At 38.9% G+C, this 8,414-nt stretch overlaps 1 long non-coding RNA gene across 1 annotated transcript; it reads left to right on the top strand.

The window, feature by feature from the left end:
* The first annotated feature begins 5,671 nt into the window (after positions 1-5,671).
* LOC310902134 lies at positions 5,672-7,165 on the top strand. Its single transcript, XR_014586508.1, has 2 exons — positions 5,672-5,727; positions 6,316-7,165. It is a non-coding gene; the product is annotated as an uncharacterized lncRNA (long non-coding RNA).
* The last annotated feature ends 1,249 nt before the right edge of the window (positions 7,166-8,414 follow it).

The following is an 8,414-nucleotide window of genomic DNA, read 5'->3' as shown; positions in this document are numbered from 1 at the left end:
AACATCTTACATTGCAAATATGTCTGCGCTATTCGGTACTCCTTTATCTATATAAAAGGAGCTAAAATATACACTGTAAAGAACGAGTCCTATTTTTACAGCCATATGAAAGATCAAAGAGATTCAATATTTTTTTTAAAAAAATGGTCCTTTGAATCTCATGTGGGAAGCTGGCCTGGTGTTTAGGACTGTTATTGAAGATTTGGAAAGTGTTCACAGAATCACAGAATCGTCTAGGTTGGAAGAGACCTCCAAGATCACCCAGTCCAACCTCTGACCTAACACTAACAAGTCCTCCACTAAACCATATCACTAAGTAACTGTAAAGTTACTGTAAGTAAACCATATCACTAAGTGTTACAGCAAGTCTGTGTTTTATTTCAAATCTCCTGTGTAGCCTCAGATAAATCACTACTAGCCATCTTCAGATCAGTATGATGGAAATGTAAACACTGAATTAGATTCCAACTTATTTCACCTCTGTGCTGTAGAGAAAAAAAAAAAAAAAAAAAAAGAATGCATAGTCAGGTTATTGAAAAACACTTGAAAGACAATGTAATCATTGGTCAAAGCTAACACGGGTTCATGAGGGGAAAGTCCTGCTTAACTAACCTCATTTCCTTTTAGAGCAAGGTTACCCATCTAGTTGACCAAGAGAAGCCAGCTGATGTGCTCTTTTTGGATTTTAGCAAAGGTTTTGATATACTGTCTCTCACAGTATCCTTCTGAAGAAAACACCCAGCACACAGCTTGACAGGTACAAAATACAGTGGGTGAACAACCGACTGATGGGATGGGCTTAAAAGGTTTTACTTACATTTTATTTTAGATAACAAGATAGTCAGTACAAAAACTTAACCACAGGACAGATGATCTAAGTGTCTGAATTTGGTCTGCCTGCAAAATGACTGAGAGTGAAGGGGATGCTTGAGGCCTGGTTTGGGTGACAGGAATTGTATTTTATATATCTTTTATCAAGTGCTATTCATACTGATGAATATCTGATGCAAGCTAAGTTCTTCCCTTACAAACTACCTTCTTGTGGTATCATATTTACAGCTTTTTAAAGAAGTTTTGAAAGGATTGGAGCTATATTGATTAATTTACAACTCTCTTAATGTGAGTGTCTTTATCCAAACATTTCTCTCTATCCATCTCTCTCTCTCTCTGTAACACATACTTAGATAAACCTTAAATAGATGATGGGTTGATGAATGGTGAAAATCAGCTGGCTAAAGAGGATTGCTCTAAGGCCTGTACTTTTTCAGGCTCATGCCCCATTTAAATTAATAGGCCTAGTGTGAATAGGTTATTATTCACAATCTGAATTCCCTCAGACCCTGCCATAGACCAAATCTATCCACACAGATGTATCCCACAGATATACCCATTGTGCAGAATGGATGGGCACCATAGAGTGTCTGAACTAAATACATAAGGTAGATAAGGAGACAGTTTCATATTGTTGCTATGATGGAGATCTGTGTACTATAGGTGGACTGGGAATGTCCATCACTAATTGCTTGGTAAAGATGGAAGTTTTTTGTGCATCAGTTGAGTTCCCACATGGAAATGCCTTCGATTTCAGCAACAAGGTGGCACAGATGGAAGAAGAGTGTTGAGTCTCCCTCTACTTTCAGTGTTCAGAATCTTATATGCAAATGAAACCCTAAAGCTTCAAATAATTATTCACTTGTGTTGTTTCTTCTCTATTTTGTTCACATACTATGACACAGTAAAATATTTCCAGTATCCGCAGAAATCTCAAGCTTGATAAGAAATGAGTTTTCTATAAGGTAATGTTTTCCCTCTGATTATACAGTGTATTAGCTTGTATACCCAGCTGAGAAAAAGTATTAAGTCTAGCATACAGAGAAAACAAATAGGAGGGTGATACTTAGCCTTAGGGCTAGAGGAGCTCTTAATTTTCCATTTCCTCAGCTCTTATTTATACCAGAGTCAGTTATGTTGCACAGTCACGGTTGGCTTGGGAGACCTGAATGAAGGGTGAAGGGCAGCAGCAGGAAATGAACTTCTAAATTGATGGATGAAGTGTTTCCATGTACATAACATATTCAAAAAAAAAAAAAAAAGAAAGAAAAAAAAAGACTATAATGAAAGCAAAAAGTGGTTCCATCTCACCTTGTGGTGGCACCTGTCAAGTTTAGAGAGAATGGGTATTTTTCTATTGTCTGTTATAATATGAAGTGGGGTTGGAGAAGGAATTGATTTGCCTGTAAAATAGAAGTTTTCATTCCATTTCTCAAAATAAGACTAAGGAACAAAATAATTTTTTGTTTCAGTGTTGAACTGGTTTCATATTCAGCTGCTGAAGAAAGGTAGAGAAACTAGGGCAGAGGGACAGAGAGAAAGAAAATTATTTCAGGGGAATTTTTTGATGGAGGCAATCCTATAAGAAAATTAGTTTTCAAAGGGCATATGCAGGGGCAAGCAACTCCCTTTCCCTTCTCCCATCTAGATGGCAAAGCAGGAGATGGTGAAACCAAAGTCCATGCTGCTCCCGAGAAGTGTAGCTGCACAGTTGAAATCCCATTCATTCCCATTCAGAAGGAAAAAGCTTCCTTTTTTTCAGTTATAATTATTCTTTCTTTTATTGCCATTACTACACTTGCACAACCTATGACAGACTTTTATTCCTGGTGCTTTCCCTATGTTCTCTCTCCCAAAATTGGACTTCCAAAAGACAGCACTGAAGACCTCTACCCTGGCACCATTTTAGGAGTAGACATGTGCTCCTTGCTGTCTGTTCAGATGGGCAATTGAAAAAAGCAACATTTTACAAATAGTTTTTTAATAATTTTCTTTTGAATGGTCAGTGTTCCCCCAAAACAGGCCAGCTTTTCTTTGTGCTTCGATTGTCACTTCTCCATTTGCTCATCAGGCTCAGACGCTCTGGTGTCAGAGATGCTTCTCACTCTGTGAGAAGACTGTAGTATGTAGAGCCTAAAAGCCCTGGGGCAAATCTGGGTGCTATTGCAGGACAAACAGCAGCAATAACTCTCAAAGAAAGGGATACTCTATCTATGCAAAGTCCATTCTTCCAAGATATTTATTTGCTCCAGACCATTTTGTTGTTACAGAGGAATATATCAACATGGCTCTCCTGTCAGCTGTAAGCAGCAGGTAGCTTTCATTCCTTCCTAATATGATGGGTTCTGTAGTAACAAAACCACTGCATCCTACCTCTCCGATCTGCTAGGAGGATAACTAGTCTACAAATCTTACGGAAAAGTGACTTTCAGTCTTTAGTAACAGAAACATTTTAAAAAGCAAACCCATGTACCATCTTGTGTCAGAATAGATTTGATTTTCCACCAAGTAAAGTTTAGTTGTAGATTTTGCCTGTTCATTTATTTTCTTTTATTTTAATTCTGTGTTGTTATATGTAGGCATGTTTTTGGATGGTGGGAAAGGACTTGCAATCATTCTGTGGAACACCTGAGGCTGCACTGTGGATCACTATTGATATACTGACCAGGGAAAAGAAATGTGGCTTGAAAGCCATCTGCCAGCATCAATAAGTTAATGAAATGGGGGAGACCCCGTTTTTCAGTTTGCTGAAGTCAGCATTGCTGAGGTTTCTAGCATAAAACAAAGACATAAAAGGTATTAGGCATGAACTCAGTTTCAGAAATAAGAATACTTGACTAAAGTAAAAACTGCAGCTGATTTAGACTATAATTTTCTCACAGGACAAAGGGGGGCAGTGTTTTCTGGATAGGACACTGCACTACAATTAAGAAATCATATGTCAGCTGTGGCACTGTTTTCCCAGGACAAAGATGGACAAATTGTCCTTGTTCCAGAGATAAAGGATGAGATGCTTTGCCTGTACCTCAGTAGAGTCAGTACCTGCCTGTGAAATGATAATGTACTCTGAAGCCTACTGAAGAAAGGTGCTCCAGAAGAGCTGAATATATTGTTAACAGTAACAAAACAAACACTGCTAGTTTTAACATGAGTATTACATTCTCAGACTGCACTGCATTTACATCTGCAAGCTGGATATGTCCACTAAAAAAATGCAGAAAGCTCAGACAGTCGTAGATTCATATGACATGAAAACATGGACCTTGAAATAAACCAGCAATTCCTGTGAGCAGAGGAATTCCAGCAAGCCATTCATCAAGCCTGTCCCTCCACTGGGTGCTGGGCCAGCATGGTGGCTCTCAGATTTACCACATACAAATCAAAGAGGCATAAGACACAAAAGCAGACAAACAGGGCACGGTAGCTTGCTGTAGGTTTTCTCTGAAGACTAAAGCTTATAGAGTGCATGCCTATGCTAGGTAACCGTAATGCCCAAAAGGAGGCAGCCAGAATACAGCCTGCCTCAGGAAAGGTTCAGCTCATAGTGCTGCTGAGCTATTCATGGCGTGTGAGCTGTGTGAAAGGGATCTTTTTGTTTTGTTTTGTTTTAATGTTGATGGGAGAATCTTTTCTTTTGAAAACAGTCTCCTAATGCGTCAGGACAGCTGCCTGGGATACACCTCATTTAGCGGCAATTGTCTCTGTAATGTTTATAACCCTCCCACCAGCCATCCAATATACAGTCATCATTTATCCTCTCATTTGCCTAACACAATGTTAAAATGCCCTTCCAGTGCTTTGTTTTGCTTACTTTTCCATTCTGTTGCTGTCCGCATGTCAGAGATGTTAAAACCTCTTTTGAACAACTGACATCTCTATGTCAAGGATTTGTGGCTGAAGGATGCTTTCTGCACTCTTTACCCAGCAGCCTCTCTCCTTTTTAATTACCAGCTTAGGAGTGTGAGACATCATCTATCATTCCTCATTCATTATATTTAATAGCTGCACATTTTGGGCTCTTCAGCAAACTGACCAGACATATGGAGTATGTTAATCTGCTTGTGAAATCTGCCCTTTTAAATCAACAATACCACTGTCTTCTCAGTTGAAAACCCAAGAAATTAGGGAAAAGGAAAAAAAAAAAAAGAGAGAGAGAAAAAAAAAGAGAGGAAGAAAAGAAGAAAAGAGAGAGAAAGAGAGAGTAAAAGAAAAAGAATGAAAGAATGAAAGAATGAAAGAAGGGAGGAAGGAAGGAGAGAAAGGAGGGAGAAAGGAAGTAACATTTATTCCTTGGTCAAAAGCTAGACTTAGAAAGGGATTGAGCAATAGAGCCTGCACCATCATTAGGCTGTAAAGGCTACTTAGCTAATAGGGTGTATACTGATGCTTTCTGCTGCTTTCTTTCCGTTACATTGACACTGCATGTTGGCTGCCGGCTGCACATTTGTAATACATAAGGACAGCTGTAGTGAATGAGGCCAAAGGTGCACCTGACACAGGAACCAAAGACTAATGGTGATAGTAAGAGCTAGCAAGTGCATATGGTGTTCCCTTGATATAACCACCCTGATTTCTGCAGCCTGCAGCATAGGGATCTCCTGAATCAGAGACTGTATCCACATCTCTGTACTGAATAGTCCTCAAGAGACCTATCATGTTCTCCAAATGCATCTAATTGCTTTCAGAATCCAGTTATACTTTTGCTCCTTGGCATGTTCAAAAGCTTCATTTGTTACAGGCTAATGAGCTTAATAAGCTGAAGCTGTGTGTTTATTGAAAGGTTAATGATTACAAACATTTAAATAGTTAAATCAACTCCTTAGTTGGGACTGTAGCTACATAAGAAGGGAACAATAATCCTAACTCTTCTGGGAAAGTTGCTGAGGATTTATTGAGGTGGGGGTAGGTCTGTGTCTTTCCTGATTACTGAGTCATAGTTTACAGATGAGAAGTTCTAACTCCCACTCTTCTGCTCTTCTTTCTGTTGTGTTGGGCTTAAGTCACTTTAAGTACCAAACTAGGACAAGGTTTTTCAATGAGTTGTTTGTATCTCAAGCTACAGCTAGTCTAGCAGTTCTTTAACATCTGTTGGTTAATATTACATGACTAGTTTATCTGATGGATCATCACCTGATTTCCTACTATCTATAATTTTGGTCAATTACTTAAAAGCTTTGTTTACTTATTGCAATGAACTATTTTGACCACTTCTTATGGTGTAGTGTTTTTGTTATAAGTCAAATTACTGTTTTGTACCTGTAAAATACAGTTATGCATTGTGATGCTTGCAAAAAACTATAAAAAGCTAGACTAATGGCCTCTTTATGTATTGAATGGTAATCACAAAAGCACTGCCTTTCAGAAATAGTCAAAGATCAGTGATGATAACATAATCTTTGGAGAACTGGAGGGTTTTACTCTGAGTGATTTAAAAGATAATACTAATAAATGTGGAAAGGAACTTGAAAAGAGCATTTTGTGTAGTTTTTTCCCAGGCACGTTGGCTTCATGCAGTGTCCAAGTGAACAGAGAAGTGAAATGAAGACAAATGTCAGTAGAATAATTCCAGAGGTGGCTTTATCATGATGCTTGCATAAAAAAGTGATCTACTGAACTTGTTCTCAAGTTTAATGCCTTTTCTGTTGGCTGTCAGATCCAACATGTTATTGAAATTCTGGATCTCCTGACTCCCTGACTCATCTTCCTGAACAGGCCAGCAAAAGCACATAAATGAAGGATTCTGCAGTCTAAGCTGTAGCATTGTTTAATTAGGCACATTGTTTTACCAACACAGACCTCTTATATCTGGCTGACTAAAGGGATAGCCTATAAAGGCTCTCTTGGAAAACATACTGAACTCATCAGAGACTCCCATTGACTTAAATGGGCTCTAGACCAGGTCTGAAATGAAATTTGTCTCAAACTGCCAGTTGACAAAGATCCAGGATGGTGGTTTTATTTGGGAGAAGCTGTGAAACAGAGAAATAAAATAGGCAGGAGCAAAGCAATGGCAAAATAAAGATAATAACTTAGGCTGCTAACTAAGAGGAAGCTGCTAACCAGCAGAGAAGAGCTTTGGAAAAGCTTCACAAAAGGACTATTTAAAGGATGAAACTTAACTGGCTTCAGGATGAATATTAATAACATCATGGAAAAATTTCTATAGTTTCTCTACTTGAAACAGCAAGGAGTAGACTTCAGAAAGTCCTTTCTTTTCTCTGTTCCTACAGCCATTCATTCACGTTAATTTTTGTGGTGGTTTGAAAGGTCTGGGATTCTTTTTTCGACATGTAAACTGGGAGCAGAGGGAGATAGTTTGCTTTTAAAAATCTGTCTTTTTCTTGGTTTTCTAAACATGGGGGGACTAAACGGTGCTGGAATCATTTAATCATTTTCTGTTATGTTCAGTGCTTCTCTCTGATAACATCATTTTCCAATCAGATGTAGCCAATTTCAGGAGCTGAAGGAAGCACGGAACACCAGATAGCACACATTCCTGGGATCTGATAAGTGCAGGTTCAGTTCACTTCTCTGCTCCATCCTTTTCACTATGACCATGGGCAAGTCAGAGAAATCTTGCCATATCAACACCTGGCCTATGAAAAAATAAATAAATATAGATGTTGCCCCCTCCAAGAAGTGACTGTGGGCAGCTCCAGGAAAACTCCAAGTGCCTATAATCTATAGAAACTGAAAAATTATGATGTTAAATCACAAAAGTGCAGCTGCCTGCCATATATCACTCGTGTCGAGAGAACAGAAATACTGCCTCCATAACTATGATTTGTTCATGACACCATGCTCTGTGCCAATGGCCTCTGGTTCGATTTTCACTGCTAAGTAGACTGCAAGGTCAAGAGGTATTTCCCACTTGATTTGTCTAAATAGAAGTTGCAGAACCCAGGAAATAAGCACTACATGCAAGGGGAACCATTTCCTTGGGAAGCCTGAAGAAGGATTTTGATAGGGGAAGGGAGCTGCTTTTTTGAATTTGGCAGCAGAGTAAGTAGTACGCCAAGGCTGAACCATGATTTTTAAATCCAGGCAAATGGTGTTAAAGTCTAATCGTATTCTGGAGAGAAAGCACTTAAAGAATTGCACTGAAGGACACAGAAAATGGAAGGAAAGACATGAAGAAACAGGGGGATATTAGCCCTTAAAAGGATGAAAAGCCTAAAAATGGTAGATCTTTTTCCTCCAGCTAAGGCAGAGAAAGGAGGCTGTCTAATCTTGCAAAGAAGAAAAGCCCAAAATATCCTGAGAGGCAATGCTGCCTTTTTAATGTACACAAGTAGCAGATAGCCAAAGGCAACAGAAGAAACAGTGAAAGGGAACAGCAGAAAGCTGAGATTCAGTGTGAACAGATACCTAAAAGTTAGGGAGCCTGCGGGTATGTGGTTTAACCAGACCACTAAGGATTTTTCCACAGTAAAGCCTCGGATGCCAAATTAAATGAGCATGCATAACATCAATCTGTGGCCATTGTCTTTAGGCACTTATTTTGCCCACTGCAAATGCAAATTAACATGACTAGTCTTAACCCTTGCTGTTGGCTAAGCTATGTTAAAATGCAAATTCTTTTA

Source organism: Anser anser, assembly GCF_964211835.1.
Source record: "Anser anser genome assembly, chromosome: 7".
Lineage (NCBI taxonomy): Eukaryota > Metazoa > Chordata > Aves > Anseriformes > Anatidae > Anser > Anser anser.
Note: the sequence above shows the minus strand (reverse complement) of the source record. Positions and strands in the feature narration are given on the sequence as shown.